Here is a 23,841-nt window from a genome sequence, read left to right as displayed (position 1 = left end):
TTGTCCTCTGCAGACACCTAGGAGAGGTAAACTAAGCACGTGCAACCTGTATACATAATTTTTTTACTTCACAGGAGTAGTGGCTGATGTTTCCAGTTTTGATGAGTCTTTATTATCCGGTAATTTTCAACAGGCGGCAGAAATTGGGGGAAGACGTTTGAAGGGATGCAAAATTCCTGCACTCCGGGTGCTGCACGAGCCATCGCACATTTATCCGGTAAAAGGCGCCAATGCACCCGTGCCTATACACCACCGCCCTCCTGCTTAAAGGTGTACTGCAGCAAATCAAAATCATAATCATGAGCTTCCTTATATAGAGCTCTTACTGCTCCCGCAGGAATGCTTGCAAGTGTTTAAGCGTCATGAGAACACTCGCGCGTCGACATATGAGAATGCTTATGAATAACTGTCGAATAACGGAAAACAAGGTGTCCGTAAAAAATAAGCAAGAACTTATCCTATATGATGGACATTCCAGATAAATCCCTAGCATTTTTGCTTAGTTATCAAGTGCTAATTATTTTCAACTGCCTTGCTTGCCCAAAAAATAGGCAACAATTTCATCGATTGGCGCGCCTGTCATAGGTGTCACTTCGCATCTCACAGATAAAGTACATCAACAGCTCCTGAGTTATTCATGAATCACAAATCGCGTTGAAGAGTCTGGATAGTACGCAGGCGTAGAGGCTCTTGGCGAGCATGCGAGTATATCTGCATGCTCGAAAATGTTTCCTAGTTGGCAGCGTGCATATACTGTATACACTATTGTGACATTGGCAGTGTACCGTTACTGTTGCAGCAGTACCACCTGGCAATTTTTTTTTATGGTATGCAAATGATAGTGAAAGCAGATACTACGTGTTTCTTGAAAAAACTTGCAGCATACCGACGGAGCCAAATGCCACACGCCATGTATTTTCCCATTTCAGTGCATTCTAATGCACCCCAGCTGGTCTAAATTAGCCGGAGCCCTCAGCGACGGCATCTTACGTAACCAAGGCTGCTTCGGGATGTTAAACCCTACAAAAAACAAAGCCAAACAGCATAGACATGCCACTATATTGATATACAGGGTGTTTTAAAAAAAGGGTCTAATATTATTTGAAATTTACAAAAAAGGAAGCATCTGCGTTCTATTTACGGTATTCCCATTACTTTGGCCGAATGCATCTTCAGATATGTAAAAACAATAATTGCGGCAGTAAATATAGAAATTAAACCATGTATCTATTAACCAGACTCGATAGCTGATCCAATCAAATGGAGGAATTAAAGTTTTTTCTACGAATAGTTTACAGCAATATTGAAGTTTCGGAATGGCGGCAAGTGGTAATCACTGCTGAATAATGAAATGCTGGTAATTTAGCTGGCGAAACCAAAACCAATGCACCAAACAGCGCATATGACATTTACTTCGAAAACACCATCAATGCAAAGGTAATTGTTTTAAATTTATAGCTGAGTAAATTGTTTTATTTCTCTAATTATTGCCGCAATTATTATTTGTACGCATTAGAAGATGCCTTCTGCCAAAGGGAACACCGCAGGTAAAATGCAGATGCCTCCATTTTGTAGTTTTTAAAAAAAAAATTGGACCTAGTTCTTCAAATAACCTGTATATGAGACCCGGGCCTAATACGGGCCTAACTCAGGCCCTGACCCGACCCGAGCCCGAAGCTCATGGGCCCCAGCCCAGCCCGGGCTCAATGCAACAATGCCTTACCCGCCCCGACCCGGCCCTCGGGCCGGCCCGGGGACGTGCAGTGCTATAGAGTATCGACGTACACTCCTTCTACTGTCACAAAAACCATGATGCACGGGCCTGATAGAGAAATATCAGTCCTAAATTTAAATCCACTTCTTTCTCTATAAACTGCACCACTCAGTTTTCCAAATTGATGTCAGTGGAGAACGAGGCTGGCCTAAATAAGGAGGACGAGGGGCGAAAGGGCGAAGGTGAGTGGCGTCTGCCATTCCGGCTGTTTTGTGGTGCACTCGATGCGGGCGGAGATGAAGCCCGGTGTGGAGGTGACGAATGACGTTGACTTTGATAAGAGACCTCAGTGGAAAAATCGCGTATACGCATGTCTTAAACGTGACACTCGTTTTACTAGGGTTTACGGCAGAAACGAGGAATGTGACCGCAATCACAGGCGTAAAAATTGGGGGACGCGCTAGCTTCGCCTTAAACAGCTGAACGTGATAGTGAAGCCCAGTCCCTAGTGCACCAATCAACTGCCAAGTGCATGCTTACTGATATGTCTTGTTATACACACATACACACCACGCATACACGCACACAATGGCGTGCGCGCGCAAGTGCGACGTATCTATAGTAATGGTACAACTTTTCGGTCCATTTAACAGCACATTTAGAACAACTTCACGAAAATATTGTGCAGTGATATAGTCATATGGTCCTGTATTATGAACTGCGCGTAGGCTAACACTTGTATTCGTAAATTGTCTCATTCTGTCGTGTGTCTTGCGTTATATATCTAGCAATTGTATGGCTTGTTCTTCTGGAGACCTCTTGCGGCCAACCGCATCAAGCATTGGCTTATGTTCGGTGAAAGGGCAACTGCAATATTTCACTTCGTTAATGGTGTCGTGAGAATGAAAAGCTAAATCTGTGCAAGTGCTATGGTTTGTTGAAATGGCATTTAATGGAGTTGCCATCTCCAAACCAGGTTGTGTTTGTAGATGTCCGGAAGTTTTTTGCAAACCCAAACAATTTCGTTCAAATCTACGACAACAAGTAAGGTTTGAAACCTTATGCCGGACTGCAGCTCTCTTTTATGATGAGGCCAGCATCCCACGTCATGCATGTTTCCGGCGCGATGTCCACGCACGCAATCACCACATTGCCTAGTCGTATGGCACAAACTTCTCCACACTCGTACACCTGTTGGACCAGAAAGACGGCCTCCACTTGCACTTCCCGTTTGACGTATCTGGCGACACCAACAACCATTTTGCAGCGCTGATGCAGCAATACTCATCCACATTGCATGGGTAGTTTGGATCCATCCAAGTATCAGTGAAACACAGTGCCGTAGTATTCGTTAAAATGAAATCACTAGCCACGTCTGCATTGTGTGTTGTGTGTACCCAAGGAGCGCACATTGACACAGCCGACTGTGACGAAGTAGGCGGCCAGCATATGGTTGCACTCGGCGTCGATGGTTTGGAGACAATGCTGGTCGAGTTTCCTGAATTCGTCGGCAAGGGCACAATCAGGGATATGCTGGATGTGATATGAGCGATGGTCATATTTTTGTTCGTCAGATATAAACCGTCAAAGGCGGTTACCCTGCTGAGAGTTACGTACTCAAGCTTATGGTTCTGCAACTTTGAATAATCGACAACCACCTCATTGTAAGTGCCTCCTTGGGACTTGTGGATGGCGATTGCTCTCGCCTGGCCGATAGAAAATTGTTTGCGCCTGACGGTTGTGTAGCTGAGTTTTTTTCGTCCTTTAAGTGGCACCCGGTATAAATGAGTTAGATTGGAACCCATTTGACGCGGATGTTGAGATGACTTTCCCAAAAACGCCGCCCTTTCAGCAGCACTGGTGAGCCCACACCGGTGGGAAACTTTATCCATAAGCGTAGCGGCTTGTAGTCTGTGTCCTTTTGAACGTGACTCATTATTCCCACACTGCCACTGACGAGACTACCAGACACAACGATGTTTCGTATAACCTTGTATAGGGCTTACCAAGGCACAGCGGTATGTTGTGATTCGAATTCGTCATGTCTGTTTTCGACATGGTGGCGACTGTGGATTTCGCTTGCGTGTATATTTAGTGGGACCTGTGCCCACGATTGGCAAGTACACTACTCCTGTAACACAAGGAATGAAGGAGCTACGGTGTTTCAGATCACGTTCACCTTTATTTTTGGTTTTGCATTTGGCCCTGAGCTTAGCAAGTGTGCAAATGCTGCCCAGCTTCGTGAGAGCCGTGCAAATTACTGCCGCATTATGTCTGGATGCACTCTTTATTTTCCGCCATGTTGGGAACATAGGGCAGGAGGCTGAAGTGGCTTTCATGATCTTTCTCACAGACTTCGCATTTGCTGAAATGTTTGATCCATCTCACCACTTTACTGACAAGCTTTGTCCGCAAATAACACACACACAAAGTAAAGAAACACTCAACGACAAGCACAAGCGGCACTTCCAACTGAAGTTCTCGCAGGATCTAGTGATCACATAATCTGAAAACCCTGTTGTTTGCAACCTCTGAATCTGAGCATGAACTCTGCTTTGTACCGTGTGTCCACATGACTTGCACACAGCCTCCTGCACCAAAGATGCAGCCAATCCATCTGTGATCACTTTGGAATAATATATGTAAGAGAAAATAAGCTTTTGCTACCTGGGCCTGTACTGTCAACACACATGCTTTGGGCAGGGGTGTGGACAGCTGCGAATATTGTGCATTTTTCATAATTTTCCGTTTTCTTGCGCCAAGCTGCTTCGAAAGCATAAAAATCAAGAAAATTGCGCCGAACTGCTGTGAAACAACTTCGAAAGCTAAAATTTTGATGCCAACTTCAGCTTCAGTGGGTAAAAAAGAGCGAGTTTGACTAATAAGATGCACCCTATTGTGTGCTTTTCTCTTTCACTTGCCCCTTTTCTGGTGACAAAGGCTTCCATGGTGCCTTCATATATGATCTCTAAACTTTTGCAAATATGCGTTACCCCAGAAAAGTGTGCTGCCGTGAATCAAGCGTGCCGCTTATACTAGCTAGGCTGTGTGTTCTGGTGCTGGTCGTTTTCGCTACTGTCGTCTAGCGAAAACGACCGAGTCGGGTGGCAAGCGTAGCGGTGTTGACTTTCCAGTTCTTTGTTGATCGTAGTGCGTTTCTGCGGCCACTGTGGCTTTCATGTCGACGCTGTTGCGTGTGGTCACCTACAAGTACGTGTGTGCCGTGAGCGAGTAGCAGTTAACATGGAGTCATTTCCCTGCATCTGACGAGTCACGCGGATGCTACGCCACGTGCAAATGGGTTCTCAAAATGGGTTCCGTGAGCGGCAGAACGCGTGCAACTCATTCCCGGTTTACACCCATTAGCTACTAATTTATTTAGACAAGCTAGTTCTCATCGCATTTATCCGCGGTGACAAAACGTGCACTCAAACCATTCTAAACGATATTAACGGACACCTCGCTGTTTCATTCGTGTCTCATTACGCTTCGGCGACCACTTGGCACGGTTTTCATGAATGGTGATTTGCCACTGCTCTATTTTGTAGGCAAAACTGGCAACGAGCGTTCAAAGAGGCGTCACTGCATGCGTGCCAGCCCTGGGCTACACGAGCTTTAGGCTTATCTCGATCAGTGTTTCGGTCAGCGGCAGTACGACTTAGTTTTCTTTCTTTCCTTTTTTTAAAGACGATAGTCTTTCTTGGGGACATTCGACGCAAAAACTTCGGTCTGTCTGTCTGTCTGTCTGTCTGTCTGTACATTTGTCTGTTTGTTCACTATTACCACGAACCGGGTATTCTAAACAGCACCAGCCGATACTACGAATGGCCGACCCCATCCGCAGCGCCCACTAATGTTGCTCAAGAATCAGCGTTCCTACGTGTGCGATTGTCAAATAAAAAGCAATTATTGCACATATCTGAAGCACCATAACAACACGTATATATTCTGCACGTTCGTCTTTTTACAGAAGTAATTCTAAGGACCGTAGCGCTTATCACGCTGCCATGTAACGCTTGCACGAAAAAGCGAGTGTTTCCAACGCTTTGCTGAGAAGACATGGGGGTGGCCCCTACCCGTCGCCTTGCGTTCTACACCTTATCACCTCTGAGACGGGTGCGCACGCCCGTCTCAGGGCCACGCGCTTTGTTTTAAAAAATAATACTGCCAGATGGCATTCATGTCTCGTGTGTGACGTGCCTTAATGCACTCGTTCGCCTCCACTCCACGCTCGAGGCACTTTAACGCAGCGTCTCCGGAGTACCATTCACCGATTTTCTTGCGCAGAACATCAAGTAAATGTTTTGTTCGCTCTCTTCACACGCAAGACTATCGTCTTTCGACGACATTTCCAGATTAGACGCAGGTACGGGGCCAATTTTTTGCAATAAAACCAGCCTCTCTATGTTCAGTGGTTTGTTTGCGTAAAAAGAGATTTTTTTTACCTGCGCTATGCGAGCACATTACGCGAGTCACAGAGTGGTGCGGGCAGCAATCGCAAGTCGATGTATTATCGGGAGTTCTTCATCGACGGTGATCACCAATAAAATAATATAGAACTGGCCAACTTGTGCTTTAATATTTACGCGTGTTTGCTCATGTGGAGAGGCGTTATCAGCATTATTCGCTTATACGCACGAGTCATACGCACGCGCTTTACGGGATAGTCGATGCGGTGAGGTTTCTTGGCTCTCGCGCTGCACTCATCAAGGTGGTCCTGCACGAGGTGGCCGCGAACGGCAGTGAAGTGCGCTTTTGTTGTCTGTTAAAAGCTATTGGCGCCATCATGTAAGGCTTTTCTTTAAGCAAATGGCAACTGTTACGTCACTAAGATTCTTGTGCAATCACAGTTTTTGAATTTCTTTTTGAATGTAATGCGTTTTTTTATGTTTCTGGGGAACCTTGCTTTCTACAAAATCTTTGTAAATGTCATTTCACATGTTATGAGGGCTAAATAGGTCTCGTGGTATTTAAAAGTTAGTGGAGTTGATGGCTAGCGTTAATCTGCTCAAAAACTTCATTTAAAATCTGTTTGACTGTAATGTGCACTATAAGCCAATTAAAATACGAATGGTACCCCCACGTTGCTAAAAATTGGTACTTTCAAGCTCACAGGACAACATATTAAATGGCGCTAACTGCTCCAAAGCAAAGCTATGCTCCAAAAATGAAATTTTGCTGCTCCAAAAACTGCTTCCATTTTAGTTTCAGCTGTTTCACCCCTGTTTAAGTAAAACGTTAGCCTCAAGTCTAAAAGCTGAAACTTTATTTCCAGTGGCAGTTCTGTCATAAATTCAAGTACACTTCCATTTTTTAAACAGGCCCTAAATAGCTAAACGATTGTTTTCATATTAATAACTGTAATTTAACAATGCCAAAATACCTCTCTTACCGCGACATCATACTTGGGAACGGAGAAAACAAACAAAAAAATTTTCGTGCAGATTTCACTGAGATTCCCTGCCAAACGAAGTCATGTATGATATATTGAAGGCGTCTGCTGGGTCTTGCATAACTTCTTCTCAATAAAAATGAAGTATTTTGTCTTCTGTGAGTACCCTAAACCTAGAAGACAAAGGTTTGAAAATTTTCATCGAGCTAATGTTGTAAAATACGAAAAAGATATTTTGAAATATGCTATGTGATGCTCAAATGCAGGGGTGCAACAGCTGCGCCGATTCTGCCAATTTGATAAAGTTCTTAATTTGCGTGCCACGCTGTGCCAAAATGATTAACTTCGCCGATATTGCGCCGTACTGGGCCAAAATACTCGTCCAGCCTCAAAATTTTCTCAATTTCTCTAATTTTAGCTAGAAATGGATGCCACTTTGGCCACCTGTACTTTGCGTCTTCCATGTCTTCGGGAAGGCTCTAACTCTAACCTGCAGTGTAAAATAGCTGCTCATTAGGCCAAGACGCTCGCGAAACACGATCGACCAGATGAAATAACAACGCCGCGCACCCATCAGTACGCTGATCACGGCGGGACGACGCAACTTCAAGACAAAAATGTGTTGCCGTAGCCAGCAACATTTTGCGGGAAATATAATTTTTTAGTCAGAAAGCGCGGCCATAGCTGGTTAGGAAGCATAAGAAACTAAAGCTGAGTGTGTACAAACTCTCAGCACGTCGAGTTTGTACGCTTACAGCTTTAGTTCGTGCCTTGACCACGTTAGTAACCATAGCAACGCCACATGCGATAGATGTGGGCTTATAGGTGGGCTTGACAGTTGTGCCGACATGTGGTATCCCTTCAAGCCCTTCGCGTTTATTGTACAGGTGCTCACTGCTGCATGCCGTGTCGAGCCCTTCGACGCTGTCGGCAGCAACCAATCCGGACAGCGCCCCATTCTCCTGCATGATGCTCCAGCACCGTTCCATCCAGCACCAAAAGATGGCCCCTGCATCGACCCCCTCACCGTACTCCTAAAATTTTCAACAGCGCCACCCTCAGCGACATCAGCTGCCCAACCGGGCATAAAAGACTGCGCTCCGCAGCCGACACTTCGTGGGCTTGACAGTTGTGCCGACATGCGGTATCCCTTCACGCCCTTTACATTTATTGTGCTGGTGCTCGCTGCTGCATGCCGCGTCGAGCCCTTCGACGCTGTCGGCAGCAACCAATCCGGACAACGCCCCATTCTCCTGTATGATGCTCCAGCACCATTCCATCCAGCACCGAAAGATGGCCCCTGCATCGACCCCCTCACCGTACTCCTAGAATTTTCAACATCGCCACCCTCAGCGACATCAGCTGCCCAACCGGGCATAAAAGACAGCACTCCGCAGCCGACACTTCGTGGGCTTGACAGTTGTGCCAACATGCGGTATCCCTTCACGCACTTCGCATTTATTGTGCAGGTACGTTCGCCCGACTCCCTTTATGCAAAAAAAACTAGCAACCGTTTTTTGGTGCAACTGCCATGCCCACAGTATTTCTTGTGTTTTGTTATGAATATCTTTACATGTGCGAACATTGTCCTAAAACTGCTACTGTTATCAGGTGACGTAGAGCTTAATCCAGGCCCTACCACGCGTAGCGCAAACAGTCAAACCGACCAAACTATCCAAGCACTTCTAACAAAACTAGATGAAGGCCAGGCTCAAATTCTTTCCGAACTGAAAACGATAAATGAACGACTAACAGCAACCGAAGTAACATTAACAGACCTTGCAACTCGTATCACAAAATCTGAAGAATTGTGTGCATCTATCCCGGAACTTCTTTCCAGCGTAGGAACTTCAACAAAATCATCAACCGACACAACAATCCTGCTCTCCAATATGGAAGGCAGGCTGAACGATGCCGAAAATAGGTCGCGTCGATGCAATCTTCTTTTTCATGGAATCCCCGAAAAAGAAGAAACTTGGGCAGACAGTGAAGGGTTTGTTGCTGACATTTGCAAGAAGCACATCAAAATTAACCTTGTGCCGAACGATATCGAAAGAGCGCACAGAACTGGAAAACGTCAACCAGAAAACCGCGCCCAATAATTATTAATTTCTCCCAGTTCAAAATAAAAGAAGCAATCTTATCTAACGGCTTCAAACTAAAAACTACGCCGTACAGTGTAGGTCAGGATTATTGTTTCGCTACCCGCACTGCCCAGAGAGAGCTTCTACGCTTCCACGTGAGCACGGCGGCCCTTTCAAGCTTCGTTACAAGAAGGTAGTTATCGGGAAAAAATCGTACCACGATGATGCAACCCGAAAAGAAGTCAAAGAAATTTTTCCACGTGGCAGCTAGCAATTTCACATCCCAGTAAATGTATCGCCAGTTGCCTCACCCTCTCGCCATACCCAGAATCACCCCGCCAAACATGCAAATGACGTCAGCTTTTCTATTCTCTACACAAACATAAGAAGTATCATGCCAAAACGCGACGAAATATGTACCATAATTGAATCATCTGATTGTGACGTCGTGATGTTGACAGAAACATGGCTTTCACCTCCCATCAAAGATTCTGAAGTTCTTTCATATCTAACCAATTTCGCATTGCATTGCCAGGACCGTTTATCCGGTCGAGATGGTGGCGTGCTTATCGCTGTTAAACATACAATCCGTCACTTCGTTATTAGCATTACCAGTCCACTGGAAGCCCTTTGGGTAGCTTGCGAAAGTTCCCATGGGCTGATTATACTAGGTGTCTGTTACCGCCCCCCCCCCCCCAAAATCAGAGCCCAACTTTAACATCAACTTTAACGACACCCTCGACAAACAGAACGAAATGTATCCCCGTGCAAAGTTCATAATTTGCGGGGAATTCAATTATCCGTCCATAAAGTGGTCAAACAACGTTTCCCTTCGCAGCGGTGAATGCGGCGAATTCCTAGCCTGTTTAGATAACTACCAACTAACACAAGTAATAACTCATGCCACCAGAGAAACATTACACAGATCTAATATATTAGACCTTATTCTAATGTGGGATCTAAGTAGCCTGCATTCTCTCCATTACCTTAAAGAAATAAGTGATCACAAAATTATTTTTGCCTCTTTCAGTTTTACTTTTCCAGAAAGAAAGCCTACACCAAAGCAGATAAAACTCTATGGTCGTGGCAATTATGAAAAGATTAACAGCGAACTTGAACAATTTTACATTTCGTACGAGCAGGGATTCAACAAGCGCACCATAGAAAATAATTGAAAGTTGCTAGTCAAAAAACTCAACCAACTAACTGATGCATATATTCCAAGAATAAAAATTAAAAACAAAACATCCGCCCCTTGGTTTAACAACGTGATTAAAAAACTGATATTCCGGAAAAAACGCCTGTTCAGACGTTCCAAAAAACAGAACCAACCGTCCCTATGGAAAGAATATTCCGACTCCGTACGATGCCTCTCGATTAACATTCAAAACGCGAAACGCGATTTTTTTCGAACCACACTACCAGACATGCTCAAAAATAACCCTAAAAAATTCTGGCAAACAATAAACTCAAGAAACATCTTGCCGATAACCTTATCCGGTACTAATGACAAACCGCTCAGTGACGTAGATTCGGCGAATGCCTTAAACCATGCCTTTTGTTTTGTTTTCACTCGTGAACATAGCTTTTTTGCCAACTGCGGAGAGACCCTTGAGTCTATTATAAGCGAGCCAATGTCACCTATTGAAATATCTGCAAATGCAATAAGTAACGTAATTAGAAAAATGAAACTCTCAACTGCAAGTGGAACTGATAACATCAACAGCAAAATATTAAAGAATACACAATTGATAATTAGCGCAGCATTTCAGCTGCTCTTCTCTCAATCACTTTCACAGGGACAGGTACCGAGTGATTGGAAACTCGGTAAAATCACTCCATTGTTCAAAAATGGCAACAAAGCATCCCCATATAACTACCGGCCCATATCGCTTACAAGTGTCCCATCCAAAATTATGGAGCACATTTTATTTACCAACATCATTAAACACCTCGAACAGCACAACTTCATTCACCTTTCCCAACATTGTTTTTGTAAAGGCCTGTCGTGCGAAACACAACTTGCTGCCTTCATCCATGACTTCCACACAAATCTTGACCAGAACATCCAAACTGACGCCATATTTCTTGACATTGAAAAGGCTTTCGATAAAGTTCTTCACCACCGCCTTATGACCAAACTTTCTTTGCTTAACCTCGACCCATTCGTCTTGTCCTGGATTAATAATTTTCTCACTGACAGAAAACAGTTCGTCGTCTTAAAAACAGCCAGGTCTCAAATCTCTCCCGTCCTCTCCGGTGTTCCCCAGGGGACAGTACTTGGCCTCCTGCTTTTCCTGATTTACATCAACAACCTTCCACACTGTATTACTAACAATATAAGATTATTCGCCGACGATTGCGTTATTTACGCAACAATCTCTAGTCATGAAGATCAAATAGCTTTACAAACAGACCTAACAGCCGTTCAAAATTGGTGCCACAAGTGGCAGATGAGTTTAAACATTTCCAAATGTAGATCAGTGTTTTTTCACAGACGTACTAATCCGTTAGTGTACAACTACACCCTACATAACAGTTTTCTACAACTGACTAGCTCGTATAAATACCTTGGAATACATATCTCAAGTTATCTATCATGGACCCTCCACATCAATCACGTCATTTCAACAGCTCGTAGATCTTTAGGTTATATCCAAAGAACCCTGAAGTTTGCTCCCAGCCACTTAAAAAAATTAGCTTTCACCACAATAATACGCCCCAAACTGGAGTACGCCGCAGCAATTTGGGACCCACACCAGCATTATCTCATCCAAAACCTAGAAGCCATCCAAAACCGCGCTGCCAGATTCGCCTTTTCCGGTTACTTATCGTTCACCAGTGTAACAGACTTAAAGAAACGTGCCGCATTCATTCCCCTTAGTCAACGCCGAAAAACTGCGCGGCTCGCATTATTCCACAAATTCTATCACGCATCCCCATCCAGCATTTACGTCACCCAACGCCCCCATTTCTCTGATCGTTGTTGCAACACTATGCAAGTAGATTACCCTCGTCCCAAAACTACCACATTTGCAGAATCTTTCTTCATTCGGACAGCTAAGGAATGGAACGCCCTACCGGAAACCATTGTTAGCATTCAGGATGCAGAAGCCTTTAAAAATTCCCTGACAATCATCACTGAACTGTAATAGCTAACTGAACTGTGACCTGCCATGCTATTTCTTGTATAATGGTTTCTAGTGTCATCTCCCTAGTACGGCATGTATGTATATTTTGTGTACTTGGCAATGTTTCGAAACCTTTTAAGTGGTACGTTTTGTCACTGAAAAATGTTTTCATCCAGAGTCCTCAAACAAATGTACCTGTTACCGCCCCCCCCCCCCTCTTCTTGTATGCCCACCCCTCATGTAATGTCCCTTCTGTTAGGGACCCTTGAGGAAAATAAAATAAATAAATAAATAAATGTCCGGTGCCATTACCCGGCCAACAAGCACGTGTCATTATTAATTAATCTGGTCAAACGCACCTTGCATGCAAGCCGAGAAATTGTGCCCTCAACTTAACCCTTTCATGAAAAAAAAGTAGGATAGGGGGGGGGGGGGGGTTGTGGATCGAAGATTCCTTGGTCTTGTTAGAAACATCGCTTAAGCCACCTTGAAACAGTACACGAGTGACTTGCAGAAAAGCGTTATAGGATTTAAAAGGGGCTTTTAGTAGCACCCTTGAGACACAACACTGTTTGTTCAATGACTGATGCGTGTACGCCCCACATAACTGTGAGTACTAATATGCTCACTCACGTCTAAAAAGTTACTGGCATATTGATTTGGAGTACAATATGACATCTCTGCAGCCTTAAAATGTCAAACAGTTTCACTTTTTTTTTCTGGTTTTACGAATCTTATGGTCACCATCTTGGGGGATCCACATTTGAATCCTCAGACTGTGTCAAGCAATTTGACAGGCGTGGTGACTTCTAATGTAGACCTCATTATTGTTTACTGAGTGGGGTGATAAAAGAAAGTAACTTTTGTTGAAATAGCAGTGCTCATATTCATCATGTGTGATTTAGGGAATGTTGAATTGCTTGCATTTATATTTTTTTCTAAATCCAAGATTTTTTCTCAAGCTGCTATAAATTCTGTCTTTTGTGATTAAAATAAATGTTTGTTTTCTTAAGACCTGCTCCAAATTTGGGTTTAGTGCTCCAAAATAATATTTTGCTACTCCTAAAATCGGTCCGAATTCTATTTCAGCTGTTGCACCCCTGGCAAACGTTTCAGCACAAAACTTATCTTTGAAGTTTTGACTTTCATTTTTGTACGCTAATAATGAACCTATGACAGTGAAACATAGCATTAGAAATCTAAGACCGCAGTTTGTCAATCTACATGGAGTCATTGTATTTCTCTATTGCTCCGTGTATATCTACCTGCTGCTGGTCTGGAGGTGCACACTCGCTTCCTTTACAGCCCGCGTAAACGAGGCTGAGCTTCTACCTATCGCCGCAATCTCGCTCCAAGCCAACTCGCCACCATACCTTCAAAAGAAAGACTAGCGCGCTCAAGTAATGCTCAGGTTCATTCTTCTGTGTCGCTTCCTGGTAGTACCAATGCAGTAGAAACATGTTAGAGAGCATATATGACAACTCTGTCTATAACTTCAAGAAATGAGTAAGTTGATAAATATTCCATTCTGCACGCATGTACTATCGTGTGTCGCGTTCAGAAGACTCGGCCACATGATCCATTTACAACTGGCAGAAGAAATGACAGAAAACATATTCTCTTTTTTTTGAGAAAAGTAGCTTTGGAAACGTTTAATTAAAATCCATCTGCGGGCAGCCACAGACCTTTAAAATGATAAATTTTGCAACTTTTTGTTCAAGGTACCACATTTCGTACTTATTGAAATAAGTTCCTCAAAGAGGTAAAGTGAAAACATAATACGGATGGCTACTATTTTCAACAAGTGGGCACGAATACCAATCGCAATAGCAGGAGTAATAACAATAGTAATAAGAATGTCAACTATCGACAGCTGTAAGAAGATCATCCTACCGGCTACCTGTCAGTGGGCGCGTCAGCTGGCTCCCGGCGGACGCTATGAACCCGATCCTGTTTTTCACGCAGGTTAGTTCAAAGTACTCTACGGTGAAAACTAGCAATCCGTTCTTTGTCCAGCTGACGTGCCCACACTACCTGAGTGCTTTTATATCATATGCAAAAAAAATTTGTACTGTCGCTGCTATTACTATCTGGCGATGTGGAGCCAAATCCTGGTCCTAGTGACCGAGAACTACTCAAAGAAATTCTTGCGGGTCAGAAAAGTATGATGAAAAGACTAGACGGCATAGAAATAAAACTGAAGAATGTAGAGGAATCCGTGGCAAAGTGCCTAGAATTTGGAGCAAGAATTGACAAGATAGAGGATAGCATTCAGACATTAAAAAGAAAACTTGTTGATCCTAAAGACCGAAGTAGGCGAAATAATCTCATAATATACGGTATTACTGAGAATGAAAATGAGACGCCCGAGTCACTTACGGATAAAATTGTTGAAGAAATATTTAGGGAAACACTGAGTTTACAGGTTTCCTCACTTGCTAAGGTACTCGGCTGCTGACCCGCAGGTCGCGGGATCAAATCTCGGCTGTGGCGGCTGCATTTCCGATGGAGGCGGAAATGTTTTAGGCCCGTGTACTCAGATTTGGGTGCACGTTAAAGAACCCCAGGTGGTCAAAATTTCCGGCGCCCTCCACTACGGCGTCTCTCATAATCAAATAGTGGTTTTGGGACGTTAAACCCCACAAATCAATCAATCAAATCAATCAGGTTTTCTCACTTGAAAGGCTGCACAGAATGGGGCCTAAACAAATAGACAAAACCGCGCCCAGTAATCATGAGGTTCGTGGACCACCGTGATGAGCTGAACGGGCTAAAAAATTTTTCAAAGCTAAAAGGCAAACGAAATATTGCTATCTCGGAAGACTTTCCTGCTTCAACAAGGCATGTTAGAAAGCAATTATGGCAAATTTCCGCTGATGAAAGAGCATCTGGAAGCAAAGTGCAGGTTTTTTGCGACAAGATCAAGATCAATGGCAATATGTACACGTGGGATGATACTAAGAAGATAAGGGTGCGGGTTGGTAAAGATGGTGATAGAACACGACGGTCTAAATGACCTCATGGGCAGCTAAAAACGTTTAGGTGCTTGAATCTTAATGCGCGCAGCATATTGAATAAAATGGATGACTTGGAAAGCATTATAATAGCACATAAACCTCATGAAATAATTATAACTGAAACCTGGTTGCACAAAGACATCACTGACGCTGAAATTGCTTTTCCCCACTATAAAATCCATAGATACGACCGGGATTCCCGAGGCGGTGGAGTAGCTATCCTATTCTTGAAATCATTAAACGTCCTAAGACTACAGGATATTCCTGGAATTGAATGTGAAATTAAAAAAATATTCCTCGAAGAATTTAATTTATTCATTGGAGGCTTCTATCGCCCTCCGAACACTGACAACACGTTTTTTGATCAAATAAATGAATTTTTTGTGTCAATATAGAAATCACGCATGCCATTTGCTACTGGCCGGCGACTTCAATATGCCTCTAATAAACTGGGCTCGAGATTTCCCGGATCCACTTTGCAAAGCTTCCGGGCCACTTGCTGACCTTGTTTTGTTTCACAATTGAACGCAACTATAGAAAGAGCCTACTCGAACTCAACGAAACAGCAGGTCAGTCCTGGACCTCTTTCTTGTTAACAGCGCCATTCTGCGTCGCAACCCACAGGTTCAGGTACTTGAGGGCATATCTGACCATAAAATGGTGTCCCTAATTAGGAAAATAGATTTTGCGGCAAGACACACGGTCCAAAAAAGGAAGATTCTCGTTTTTTCTCGTGCCAGTAACGTTGACATTTTAGATTCTATGGGCAACAGCTTTTCTGAGTTTACTTCTCTTTATGAATCTGCTGAACATTCAGTAGATAACTATGGCGCTCTTTCAAAGAGTTAGTGTTCAAGTGCATACAAAACTTCGTTCCATGAAAAGATAAAGTACTGTGAAATTTTCACCCCTGGACAACAAAAGATATTATCCGGTTAGGTCGCAAGCTGAATAAAGCCAGAAAACAGCACAAACGACGCCCCTCAAAGAGCAGCACAGATAAAATGCTAACACTGCGCGTGCAACTCAAAAACGTAATCTCAGAAGCCAAAAACCACTATCAGAAAGTGTCCTTAACAAACTTTCTTCTTTCATCGCCTGGGAAATTCTGGCGTCATATCGCACCAAAAAATAAAACTTTGATCAGTCTTTCCATAAACGATACAAACGTAGTCGACAGTGCAGAAATCGCAGAGGCGTTGAATGACTACTTCAGTTCGGTGTTCACAAACGATAACAGAATTACCCCTCCTTTTTCATCATTACACGACATAGATCCCTTAGACAACATTAGCGTTTCTGAAGAAGGTGTGTTGTCGTTGGTGCTGAACATTGATACGGAAAAATCACTAGAACTGATGCTATACCCAATGAATTTCTTGTTCGTTATGCGGAATGGTGCTCCAAATATCTAACACTTATATTCTCCAAATCATTGTCTAGTGGCGAAGTCCCGAGTGAATGGAAATACGCAAAAATCAATCCTATACCTAAATCTGAAAACAAGTCACTTGTGTCATCATACAGGCCTATTTTTTTGTTATGTACGTGTGCGAAATTCCTTGAACACATAGTATTTAAACACATCTCCGCCTTCGTTGACCGAAACAACATAATTGACCCCCGGCAACACGGTTTCCGCAAAGGACTATCGACTACCACACAACTACTTGAGACAGTTCACGACCTCGCTAGTGCTCTAGATAGCCATAGTCAAATTGACATTATATTCCTTGATTTCGAAAAAGCATTCGACCGAGTCTCCCATCACAAGTTGCTTATAAAATTAAAACCGATCCTGAAAAACGATTCTTTACTAACATGGATTCGGGCATACCTTTCCCATAGATACCAAAGTGTCTCTGTAGATGGCTCAAGCTCCACCCCCACTTCAGTTCAATCCGGTATACCACAAGGCTCCATCCTTGGCCCGCTTCTGTTTTTAGTATTTATTAATGACATGGTCTGTGACATACCCGTTAAAATCAGGCTTTTTGCAGACGACTGCATCCTGTACCACGTCATTAATGACCCCAACGACTAGATCACCCTAAACAAATCCCTGGATAAGATACACTCTTGGTGTTCGACTTGGCAGATGAGCATTCACCCAAAAACGACCGTCGCTATGAGAGTTATCCGCAAAAAAGTTCCTTTCTTTTCACCTATTGCATCAACACTAACTGTGTATCTTTAGTTAACAGCTACAAATACTTAGGGGTTATAATTACTTCCGACCTAAAGTGGAACGAGCACATAGAGTACACACAAAAAAAGGCAATGAAGGCACTTGGGTACTTACGCAGAAACATTGGAAAATCTACCGAAGAAATTAGAATGTTGGCGTACAAAATTTACGTGAGACCCATACTGGAATACGCGTTTCAGTTCGGGAACCTCATACATCGGCAAACATTAAAAAACTGGAACGTGTACAAAGAAAATTCATAAGGCTTATTTACAACGCTTATAGAAGAAACACATCTCCCTCGACCCTCCTTAAAAGTTCGGACTTGGAACCCTTAGAACGCAGGCGCTCCCGTGAAAGACTGAAACTGTTTTATCAGACCTATCACAGTAACCTTGAAATTGATAAAACTAAATATATTCTACCGTCGAAATCACGTATAACCCGGTCACACCACAGCAAGAAAGTCCAGGAATTTTCATGCGGAACCACTTCTTTCCAAAAATCATTTTTTCCCCGAGCAGCACGTAGTTGGAACGCCTTGCCCGATGAAGCTGTTTCATCCACAACTGTCGCTTCATTCATGAATGCGACAGCAAATCTGCCAGCTATCCTTTGAACTTTTTTTCTTTCTTTCTTTTTATTTCATTGTCACCGCATTTAATCTCTCCCGTGTGTGTCTGAGTTGTATTACTTTCCTATGTTCAGCGCTAGCTCAATTGTATCACGCTTCGTCGATTGTGTCAATATGTGTTTTTCTCGCCTTTTTATCAGCAAAACTTGCTCATTCTGAAGCGCTGCATTGACTTCAGTGTTTGTAAATCCTTGTTTTTCTTCTATATTTCCCCCCGACGTATTTTTTTCTGTTTTAAGCTTCTGTTGTTTTCTTGCCCTGGAAAATGTCCAATCAAGTGTATCTGTCACCCACTCCCGTCTACGCCTTCACAAAGAAGTCGGCAGTATTCACTAAATAAATAAATAAATAAATAAATAAATAAATAAAAATAATGATTGTCCACAGTGAAATCACAGAATATAAAAACATAAAACAGCATGCACTGATACAGTTTCAGAAAGTTATAGTGCGGAAAAAAGAACAACCCCGAGCCGAACCACACTAAGCTGAGTTCTTGCGAACATACAAAGTGCAAAGCCCACAAAATCCCAAATGCAATCTTCAGTGCAGATGAAAAAATGTTAAACACTTTTATATGAAATAAGGCACACCAGAGACGCAGAGGAACAGTAAATTTGAAAGAATCAGAAAGTTTTCTCATTAGTACAAATATATTTTTGTTGCGTCTGAAGAAAAAAAAAGCACTGTTAACGAAACTCCGTCACGTTGCTTTTAGCTTCGGGAGCCAAATTTTTTCCAACCAGAAATGCTTTCATCTGGGCTTGTGAACAAAGCGAGATGGCATCTGATTCTGATCCGTTCACATTTTAATGTAATAAGCAAAAGAATTTGTAGAAACATTTCAGAAGGTATATGCACCGACCCTTCTGTGTAACTCTTGTCCACACCCTCTGGACAGTTCAGTAGCAGTGAATGTTAAATGCATGGCTCATGAATAAACTGCAGATGGTAAAGCATTTTCGTTCAAGGAAGTTATTTCACTGATATGTTCATGAAGGACGTCGTAGTGGAAGGCTTTGGAAATTTAACCATGTAGAGTTCTTTAACGTGTACCTAAATGATAAATCTAAACACACGAGTGTCAAGAAATTTAGAATTCAGCGATTATAAAGTGCTCGAGATTCAAAAAAAATTTCTGTACCGTTGCATGTGCGTATCTATTACCGAATGCATGAGTGCCGTGGAATCCGGGCTGTACCCACACCCACCTCTACTGCTCTCACCCCTTTCTACAAGGGGAAGAAGTAATTGGCACCAGAAAGTGGCCGGGGACAGCTAATTTAGAACCGTATGCGGCCAAACATGATTGAAGACGTGGCTCTCGACGCCCTCACGCGGAGTGTGCTGTCACTGTATAGAGGCTGCATCGGCCATAGAAGGAGGGAGAGAGTGAGTGCCTCTAGACCGGCCGTGATCCATTCGTTTATATTGTTCCCTTCACAACTGATCGGGTAATCGTGCATGTACCGAAATAAATACTGTCATACCAGCTAATATTGATGTCCTGATCCATCTTGTTGGAATCACTTAGAGGAGTACTGAGACGAATTTTAAATACTTTGGGATTGTTGCTCTAAACAAGATGATTGGTTTCGTGAAAAGGGTGCTGTGTTGCCTGGGAAAGCATCGCATATATTTTTAGTACATCTAGCTTTAAGGACACTTTCGATTTCGATATTAAGTGAGTGGCCTCTCTGAGACATGACAAGGCAGTGTGACATCGCGGGAACTCGGCAATTTGCTGCGTACTAATGGCAAATAAGCGAACTGCTCGTGGTACATATAAACGATGAGCACATTGTCCCTATTGACCAAGACAGTCATTTCTGTGATTTCCGCTGCATGGAAGACTCCGTTTGCAAACTCGGAGGAACACATTGTTCACTCGCCACGATAACGTCCGCTCCATTTCTTGCTAACACTCTGCAACGAAAACTTTAAAATCAAAGTAAATACCCTATGCATGCTGGCAGACCTGTGTATGGCAAGTGGCAATACTACTTTCATACCCAAGAAACGAAAATGTCCCTTTTGCGATGTCTCAAAAATTGTTTCGGTACACCTTTAAAAGACACTAAAGCAGAAAACTTTTTTCGCGTACAAGTAAAGTAAAATTTCATAATGCCGGAAATACCACTTGTAGCGCGACACGACGCTTGATAAGTGAGAAAACGTGCGAAAAGAGTGTGGGTGGAGATGCCACTATGATCTCGCGCGAAACCACGCCACATCATGAAAGTTAAGCGCGTGTGCTGGGTCTTAGGTAGTTATTAATTCATAAAGGTTAAGTACACTGTCATCTGTCGGTGTGATGGACCTACGATATGAAGTTTCTAAAATAATAATCAAGGCAATGTTGCGAAAATACAATACAATTCAAAATTTGAACATCATGAAATTTAATATTAAACTTCAGTCCTATTCTTTTCTGCTGAGAATGAACTTGTGGCATGGGAGGTCTTCGTGTGCAGCGTGCGAGTCTAAATTGAGCATAGTTATAGCGCGAGAACAAAACGACGACACAGAGACAAGAAGGACACGAAGGACGCTGTCGTGTCCTTCTTGTCTCTTTGACGTGGTTTTGTTCTCGCGCTATAACTATCGTCATGCCATGCCAACTAGCCCAAGCTGCCACACTTCTAAACTGAGACAATGGTTCTTTTTAGTGTACCTTTAGGAAAATATTGCCAACTGCTTGTTCAACACGAGAGTCACTGCAAACACTGATTTGAAGCAATATTTGATTGTAAATGCCTACAAAATTGGATTTCAAGTAAAACATCAGAGGTTCTACGAAGCTGTTCACTGAAATTTTAGTCTTATCACGTCATTTACCTTGGCCTTGTCATAGACCTGTATTATACGTGATTAAACAGCGGTCATGAGGTCTTTTCGAGGCATGGCGTAACGTTATTTTGATCCGTTTCTTATGCCCTATTTACGATCTATCGTCATATTTTTGCAGCACAATGATCCGAAGACGTGCTATGAATTTAGCTTGGATGTCAAAGACCTGTAGTACCATAAAATGGAGTTACTTTGGGATGGAATTTGCACAATTTTATTCTCTTGTTAGAGAATTATCAACATAATGTTAAATGAATAATGGCACAACGTTTCTAAAACCTTCCCCCGCACGATGGAGTGTTCTACTAATCCGCATTTTCAATAGAAATGGCTTCATTGGTTAAAAGTTGTCACAATGTTGCCCTATCGGCTGGGGCAGCTTTTGTTTTTGGCTGGATATGCTAGGGAGAAATTCTATTTCAAAGCTACACCATCGAAAGTTCATCTACAATTGGTTCCTACTCTAGCAACATCACAATTGTGTAGAAATTTACTCATACATGTACATGCTCAATCAAGATGTTTTACCTCAAAGATATCCCATTTACCTACTGGCCTAGTGGATTCAACTGAGTACAGCATTATTCCTTTTCAGTACGAAGTTGCGTCTTTGCAGTCTGGTCATCTCCAGTTCTTTCGAGTCCTCACCATAGTGTTGACGATGTGCCTGTCAGGTTTGACTGCTGTTGCTCTTCCTGGGTAAAGTGGTCGAACAAAGTTTATTACGTCGCAGTTATTCTTCTCGAAGGCTTTTTCTTCTGAACCTGCATCATCAACTCCAAAACGTTGCTAGTATAGTGAACCAGTGCTGGAGTTTCTACGGCCACCCTGGCGGTGAGAGCGCGCACCTGTCAGCTGCTCCCGCAGACGAGCGTGGTGGCTGGTAGAAATGGTGCGTGCTCGCATCGCCGTAACAAAACAAAACAGTGGTGGTGGTACTGCTGCGCATTCAAGTGCAACAATATATAAAAACAGGGAGGAAGTACAGAGGAAAGGGAGGACGTAGAAAGAGGAGGAGGCGTTGCATGCAAGTGGTCAGGCGAGCGAAATTCTGCTCTCGCTCTTCTGTGTTGTGCTGTCGGGCTCGTTTCTAAACCGAATAGCACGTGTCTGCTATATTTATCTGATAGTGAAGACAGCCATCAGTAGAAAGCAGTGCCAAACAGCCCAGTTTAAACGGTGTTTCGCCGAAAATAAAATGAGCGCATCATGCAACACACGACATGCGTAAAGTTTTATTTTTATCTGGCCCGCTGAGCGTTGAGTCGTGCACTTCAGAACTAACAAGGGTTTCATGCATCCATCTATTTGACCACCACCATTAAACTCCACCTGATGCCACCGCGTGAAGTGAACAATACGATACGCTAGTAGTCTGTTTTTTTTTAACTGTTGCGTGTAAAGGAAAGCTGCCTTGTCCACAAGACTCGAGAACGGCCACGTTCATACGCCTTTGAGCTGCTATAAATATACTCTCGTGGTGAACACTCGATGCCGCGGTGCCTCTGTTTAACTTAATTTGTAAAAAGACAGGGCTCTTGTTGCGAACAAAGCAGCGGACTACTCGCTTTATGGAGTCAGCCATTGCGGTAAGCGTTTTTCTCACAGGCTGCCGTGGCTGACAACGCAATTTGGGCCTTGCTAGAGAAGGCACGCTGTACCGTGGGTATATGGGGATTAATGGTGACCGCTTGGAGTTCTTCAAAGCGCTCATATATCTTATTTCACAGGTGTTTTTTTGTATTTCGCCCCCATTTAGGTGCAGCCATCATGGTCGGAGATGCATCCCGCACTACGAAGTATGTGAGCGCAACAGCACCCGTGCTATGCTGCCGCAGTGGTTGGAATGATTATTGTCCACGTACATACATACCACAGACAAAACGTACATATGGCGCCACAAAAAAAAGTGATGCCACTGCTACTACTTCCTCTGTTTTTGTTTGTTTTTTACTAAAGAAGTGTGCAGTGGGGTATCGTCACCGCACGCGCTTATCAGCCGGTACTATATTAGCACAAAATCCAGCACGCAACCAGAAATGATAATGAGGGAGTCGCCATCACGACACAGCACTGTCCCTTCGACACTGTATGCATAGACGCAGTCCATTTTGCAGAGCTTCTGTCCGTTTTCGAGTGCCATTCATGTGAGAGTTGCCTTCGGAAAAAGTTTTTTTAGTTAAATGACAGTGCAGTATTACTGGCACAATCCGAGAGCCATTCGTTCCAAAATGAAGCACGGCAGCTGCACATGTGCGTGCTCTCCTTGCGGCCAGTCGTCTGGGCACCAGCGGCTGAGCTGTGTCGGGACTCCCAGCCAGGTGCTGCTGTTCTGTGAGCCACCTATCCAGTCCTGGTCTCCTATGAAACCAAGACTTCGAATCAATGCAGGTTCCAAAACGGTCGTAAAATTTTGGAGGTTTATTTATTACGAGAACACTAACATAGGGAACCACATCAGCACCTCTTTCATAGCATTTGGGGATAGCATTTTAAAATTAAGACAGGAGCCTTGCAATAATCCACAAGTGTCAGTGCTGAAATTAGGTTTGCATAGATTCTTTCATCTTGTGTTGTCTATCTGGTGGTCACTCATCCTCTTGTGTAGTATTAGCTGACGCGTGCCCAAGATTAATCCAGAGTTGAAAGTTTGTGCGCTCGTGCATCTTGTTCCTGTGATAAACTTATACAGCCATAGGCCATAGCTGCAGACTAGTTCACTTGGCTTGCAACCATGTAAGTCATGTTTGGATGTCATGAAAGACCTTCAGTTATTTTGTAAATTAGTGAAAGAAGCTTGTTTGATTAAACCTTCATTGAAACCATTTGCA

General features: G+C 43.3%; 2 protein-coding genes across 8 annotated transcripts in view; one reads left to right on the top strand and one right to left on the bottom strand.

The window, feature by feature from the left end:
* The window catches only part of LOC142818109 (uncharacterized), a 495,850-nt gene that overhangs the window by 327,961 nt on the left and 144,048 nt on the right, over positions 1–23,841 (top strand). Inside the window, exon 3 of one of the 5 annotated variants that reach the window (XR_012895587.1) lies at positions 22,770–22,865. The exons of the other annotated variants lie outside the window; for them this stretch is intronic. The gene's annotated coding sequence lies outside the window, so the exon portion shown is untranslated. Of the gene's footprint in view, positions 1–22,769; positions 22,866–23,841 lie in introns of those variants that run through there. 5 annotated transcript variants of the gene reach the window in all.
* The window catches only part of LOC119173543 (uncharacterized), a 699,991-nt gene that overhangs the window by 575,121 nt on the left and 101,029 nt on the right, over positions 1–23,841 (bottom strand). The window lies entirely within an intron of this gene.

Source organism: Rhipicephalus microplus, chromosome 5, assembly GCF_043290135.1.
Source record: "Rhipicephalus microplus isolate Deutch F79 chromosome 5, USDA_Rmic, whole genome shotgun sequence".
Taxonomy (NCBI): Eukaryota; Metazoa; Arthropoda; class Arachnida; order Ixodida; family Ixodidae; genus Rhipicephalus; species Rhipicephalus microplus.
The sequence above is the reverse complement of the archived record's forward strand: the minus strand, read 5'-3'. Positions and strand labels throughout refer to the sequence as shown.